Source organism: Mus caroli, unplaced genomic scaffold (assembly GCF_978045245.1).
Source record: "Mus caroli unplaced genomic scaffold, Mus_caroli_1 scaffold_1, whole genome shotgun sequence".
Classification (NCBI taxonomy): Eukaryota; Metazoa; Chordata; class Mammalia; order Rodentia; family Muridae; genus Mus; species Mus caroli.
In genome coordinates this window covers 162,149,590-162,155,466 of record NW_028227256.1, presented here as the reverse complement: position 1 = coordinate 162,155,466, position 5,877 = coordinate 162,149,590, and the positions used below count along the sequence as shown (strand labels likewise).

The 5,877-nt window shown below is 49.4% G+C and overlaps 2 long non-coding RNA genes across 2 annotated transcripts; one reads left to right on the top strand and one right to left on the bottom strand.

Moving 5' to 3' along the window:
• Window positions 1–560: 560 nt before the first annotated feature.
• On the bottom strand, window positions 561–2,266 carry LOC147006185 (uncharacterized). Its single transcript, XR_015046554.1, has 3 exons — window positions 2,155–2,266; window positions 1,461–1,542; window positions 561–685 (listed from the first exon to the last, which is right to left on the bottom strand). It is a non-coding gene; the product is annotated as an uncharacterized LOC147006185 (long non-coding RNA).
• A 666-nt stretch (window positions 2,267–2,932) lies between these two features.
• LOC147006184 (uncharacterized) lies at window positions 2,933–4,735 on the top strand. Its single transcript, XR_015048285.1, has 3 exons — window positions 2,933–2,997; window positions 3,494–3,687; window positions 4,149–4,735. It is a non-coding gene; the product is annotated as an uncharacterized LOC147006184 (long non-coding RNA).
• The last annotated feature ends 1,142 nt before the right edge of the window (window positions 4,736–5,877 follow it).

The window sequence follows — 5,877 nt, the reverse complement described above, 5'->3', positions numbered from 1 at the left end:
GAAAGCCAACAAACAAACACACCAACAACGAAACCAAACAAATAACAAGAATTACAAAAAAGGAAAGAAAGAAAGAAAGAAAGAAAGAAAGAAAGAAAGAAAGAAAGAAAGAAAGAAAGAGAAAGGAAGGAAGAAAAGAAAAGAAAAAAAGGAGAGGAGAGGGCAGGGAAGGGGAGGGAGGGGGAGGGGAGGAGAGGAAGAGGAAGAGGAAAAGAGAAAGAGAAAGAGAAAGAGAAAGAGAAAGAGAAAGAGAAAGAGAAAGAGAAAGAGAAGAGAAAGAGAAGAGAAAAGAGAAGAGAAGAGAAAAAAAAAGCCAAACCCAAATACTGTAAAATGGGGGGCTGGGAGGGTTGTTTTCTATCTTTACAAAATGCACAAGGCTTGCTGTTTGACTCTCATTCTTGCAAACAAGGAACTACGATTGAGCAGAAGCCACAGGAGCTAGGGTTCAGCTCAGACTTTCCCAAGCACAGGATGTTTTGCTGTAGAGAGTGCGTAGATAGGGAGTTGAGAGTCCCTGGAGGATCACTGACCTTGTTCCAGTAGATGGAAGTTTGAACCAGGAGACCTCTGTTCAGGAGCACCACCATTATCTTCTGGCCTTTGTCTGAATCTGCAGTGAGAAGCTGAAGATTAAGTCGACACAAAGAGACATTCTCTTTTATCTCTAGAAGACTCCAAAGTCCTAGAGGTTCAAAAAAAAAAAAATCCAAATAAGGTCATAAATGACCCCAGCTCTCCCTCTTATCCACTTTTGTCCCTAAACTTTCCTAGAATGCTTGTAGAAGAACCTTCCTTCTCCTTTAGATTGCCCTTTCAGAAAGTAATCCACCTTTGACTTAAAAACAATTAAGTTTAGGGGTATGTCTGTTGTAGGTATGTGCAATGGAGTGCAGGGACCTGCACAGACCAAAGGCACTGGCTCCGGAGGAAGCTAGAGTTTTAGGCCATTGGGAGCTGCTCGATGTGTGTGATGAGCACTGAACTCAGGCTCTCTGGAGGGAATGCGTGCTATTCTTAAACACCGAGCCACCTCTCTAGCCCCTCCACACAACTGTCTTGTAAACAGATGGAAGATTCTGGAAATGAATTTACATATATATTTATTTTGAGAAAACTATCGCTCCTGCCTGAAAGCAAACCTCCTCAGTAATTGGGCTACCTTGACACTACTCCTTACAGACCCTCACCCTTACTTCTGGCAACTGAGCCTACATACACATCTAGACAAGTGCTCTACCAGCGACATACGTACTCAGGCCAACGGCTTTATTTCTAAAGCTGAGAGAAGATGCCTTCTTTGGTGCAAATACTCTAGAGGAATTCAATCAGTCCAGCCCTGACTGGGGTGCGAAGGAGCAGCTCAGGTCATCCAAAAGCTCCAGTGAGTGTTGGTACCAGTAACCCACGGGTCTTCCAAACATATGGGTGAGTCATGATTTGTTGGCGACACCACTCACCTCTGTTTTGCCAGAACAAAACAAACACCGTTCTCTATATATCGTTTTTCTCTTGGTTGCGGCCACCTCCACCATATAGGCCCTAAGATGGAAGGAGATGGAGAAGTTTAGCTTGTCTCAATACACAGATATCTTGTGGATTCATCAGTTAGGAAACAGAACAGCAGAAAATTATCTTCCAGCTTCCAAGCCAAGCAGCATCCTGGGCCTCCAACTAACGGTAAGAAAAATACAACTTTCCAAAGAACCTAGGTTAAAAAGGTCTCTTTGGGGTTTTGAGGCAAGGTCTCATGGAGCTAGCTTAGCCTCAGATTTATGCAGCAGAAGCTGACTTTGAACTTCTAGTCCTCTTGTCCGACCTTCTGGACTATTAGGATTGCTAGAGTCTTGATCCTTAGGCTACAGGGTCTCTATTTGTTATTTTCATACTTTCCTCATATAGGTCATAGCTTCCATTTCAGACCTAGGGATATAGAAACGTGTCAGAAAGACCACAAATGGAAGCGGTGGAGGACAGTGCCTATTAGTCTCCATTTGCCCATTCAAGGTGTCTGAAACCGGAGCCCTCTCAGAGAATAGTTTCTCTAGTAACCATGAGGCAACCATTATAAAGCAGAGTGACACCCTGTGGACTAATCAGGAGTCCTTCTTGATGGATGATGAGGGTATTCAACCCTGCCTCTTGTCCACTTACAGTCCAGCCACGTTGACCGGTCCACAGCCTTTTCCCAAGCCCTCCAACTGCAGAACTGTACACCCCAGCTGCTTTCCCCACGGCCTGCCACTGAGCCATTTTCTTCTGCAGTGCACACAGCTTCTGCTGCCAGGATGAGTCACCTCGGCACTCATCCCCTCAGCCCCTCCACTCTGTACTTAAAATACTCCGGGGCTGGCCGAAAAGAACCCCGCTGTGTGTGAGCACGTGTGTGAGTGTGTGAACGTGGGGTTGGCAGCTCAGCCTTCCGCAGCCTCTGCAGAGCCTGAGTGCATTCTGTTTGCCAGAGGGCTTTAGAGAACCGACTGCTCCAGGGAGTTCTGTTTTCGGCTCTGGTTCTCTCAAGCAGGCTGCCAAGTCGCACTCTTCCCTTTGCGGGCACCTCCATTTTAGTCTCCCTGGCTAGGGGCAGAAGAATCTTATAGGTGACGTGTTCAGTCTCTTCTTCTCAACCCCGTTTCTGGATGGCCATCTTGCTGCAGTCAGGAATATCTATCTCATCCTGCTTTTACCTGGGGGACCCTGTCTCTGCCCCCCAGGTAAATGCTCTGTCAACTACAAATGCAACTGGCTGTTTTCAGGAGTTGGAATCTGTTATCCTCTCTTGGATAACGCCCTGCCCCAGTCAGTTCTGGCTGTCAAGTCTGTTTAATGCTTCACCTCTGTCCACCCACACAGAATATTAACCTTGGGCAGAACCAATCATAGGATACCAGAACCATCTCTTTTCCCTAGCCAGCACAGAAAGAGGTCTGACAGTTGTTCTCTCCTTGAGCCCGTATACTGAGCTGAATACACTCTTTCTCCAGTGAACTTGCACAGGTACTGCGGGAACAGAGCTCTTGGTCCACACCCAGCTGTGTACTGCACCTGCTGGAGGCACCCCTCCCTCTGGAGAACCACACACATTTCGATTTCAACCTGCTGGTACAGCACCCTTCACAGAAGGGGCCCTGGAACAAAAGCCCAGCCCAGTACACTCCAAAGGGACATTATGTGCTTGAGTTATTCATTACTTGAGTTAGCCGAGGTCATAGAGCAGGAAGCACGTTGGGAAGAGAGGGAAAAGGTGGCATTGAGGGTGGGGAATTAGTCAGGGTGACCTTCCAGGTGAGCTCAGAGTCCCAGTTAAGTATCACAGTAAGATGGTCAGTCATAAAGTCATACCAATAGCCTCAAGGTTAGGCAAGGTCACGTGGAAGGAATTATAGTTAAGCTAGCTACTTAATAGCTCCTGCTATGCACCAGGCACTGTGCTTAACACTTTCCCACATCCTTCTTTTAATCCTGGCTACAATGTATCGCTCTAATTTTACAGCTCTGGGAACAGCCCTGGGAACAGCCCTGGAGAACAAGTGCCTTGACCAAAGTGGAGAAGCTGGCGGACCTGGAAGAGGGGAATGTGAATACCTCTCTGTCTCGTCTTTCCCAGGGCTGCTCTAGATGGGAAGATGGTGAAATGCATAAGACAGCTCCAGATTGTGGAGACTGGCTGGGCAGGTGGAGCTTGAGGTGAGCCAGGGACAGAAATGGGTCCCACATAAGTGGGCTGAGATCATGTTCTCCCAAGGCAACACTAGCTCTGGTGGGAACAGGGATGATTCTAAGGAACCTAAAGGGAGATGCTACGATGGCCCTGCATGCCTGACCGGCGCAGAGCTGAGGAACTCACCTGAGAAGGGGAGAAATCTACCCAAGGAAGACCAGGCAAGGGCAAGAAAGCAAGCAAGCTTGTCTCCTACTCCCCACTCCCAGTATACCTGGCATTTATCATACAAGTTGGCAGCTAAGGGGCAGCACTTTTTCTTTTCTTTCTTTCTTTTTTTTTTTAATAGTAAAGGAAGTTCTGATTTAAAACCTGCCACGATGAACTGTTTGCAAACTGTTCTGGGGGTTTGAGGTACACTGGCTATGAGGAATGGTCACCGCAACAGTCTTAAGAGTCCTCTTACTCGCTTTTCTTTCTTCCTCAGATGTGTAATCCTCCTGCCTATCTCCAGACTGGGATTATAGGCAGAAACCATCAAACTCCAGCCAAGTCTCATCCCTCTTGAGGCTACTTACACCCTACTTATTCCTTAAGTTTTGTTTTTTTTCCCTGATTCTGCCCACGGGGTTTCCTCCCTCATATATATATATATATATACACACATATATATGTGTATATATATATATATATATATATATATATCTCCCAGTGGTCTGGTCTGCTGGAATCCCCTCCACAATGTAAGTTCTGCCTAGAGACAGTGGCATCAAATCTACAGGCACAGTCTCTTCCAATAGCTTACCAACCACAAACTTGGGTTTTTTCCAAAATAAACGCTGCAGGGGCAAAGCAGAGTGACTTCTTTCTCAACAAGCTGCTCTCACAGTTGTCCTTGACACAGTGGGTCGGCAGCCCCTGTGGACTCCATGAGACTCAGTTGCTACGTCTCCCCTGAATTTTGGGTATTTTTAGGTTTTCTTCAGTCTTGCAAGTGGGATTAATGAGAAAAAGCTCATTTTTGCATCCCTTCGGTTTTGTTCTTGGGCCTACAAGATTGACCTTGAAAATGGCAGGGTGCCTTGGGAACCCATCTCTGTGTTGGGAAGGTCTTTGATAAGAAGCTAGCTCTTTGCACGACTGGCCAGGTCGCTCCAGGGACAGGCTTTTCTGCAGCCACTGCAGAAGCCTCGCCATGTTTTCTGCTGTGTCATCACCATAAGAGCTGTGTGGGAAGCTGTTCAGGGGCTCGGTGGATGAAAATAAGGGTGGATTTTCAGCCAATAAGGATGGAAAGACTGGGAAGCTGGTCATGTTCAACACTGCGCTCTGCGACATCTTGACATGTGAGCTGGGTCTTCCCAAGTGCTCTATCATTCCAAGAATTCTACAGTATAGGGTAGGGGTGCCCTCAGTGAGACAGAACAGTAAGCCAATGGGAATACCAGCCACAGACCTGGGCCAGGAGAGTCTTAGGTGGCTGGGTCACGTGCATAAATTGTTCCCCGGGGTCTAGACTGGCAGGAGCCACAACCGGTTCCCAGCTACAGCCCAGGGTGGGTTTGGCAATTGTCCGGATTGAGGTGGTTCAGGCCGCCCACAAGAAGCACAGACCAGGAGTCAGGAACTGAGGCTGCCCGCTGGGCTGGCCTGCAGAAGAGGGACGGGCCGGAACTGCAACCGCAGTGGCAGAGAGTGCGAGGGGGCGGCAGGTGCATAAGCAGAGAGGCGGAGCAGAGCTGGGCAGAGTCACTAGCGTCCTGGAGTGACCTTCCCCCACCTGGCCATGGCCTAGGGGAGGTGGACCTGCAGTAAACCCCAACCAGTACGAAGGGGTAAGACCAGTACGAAGGTGTTGAGGTCTCCGAGGTTCCCAGAGAGCGATGCAGGTGCAGGCCACAGCATTGGCGCGCGGGGGCCGGGAGGACGAGGAGGATTGTCCAGGCACAGCTCGGGGCGGAGAGAGGGCCAGCAGAGCTGCGGGAGCAGTACTCACCGGCCCCCAGTCCCTCTCCGCACCCCTGCTGCGGTGCCAGCCCCTCTAGCCTTGCGGGCTCCTTTGTGCCGGCCCCGCGCCCGCCCCTTCGGGGGCTCAGGCCCCGCCTTCTCGGCGCTGGCGATTGGCCTGCCGTGCCGCCGGTAGGCGGGGCTACGGATGGTGGAGGCGCGGTATATAGTAAAGGTAGGGCGTGCGCCCTCAGCCAATTTCTCGGCTC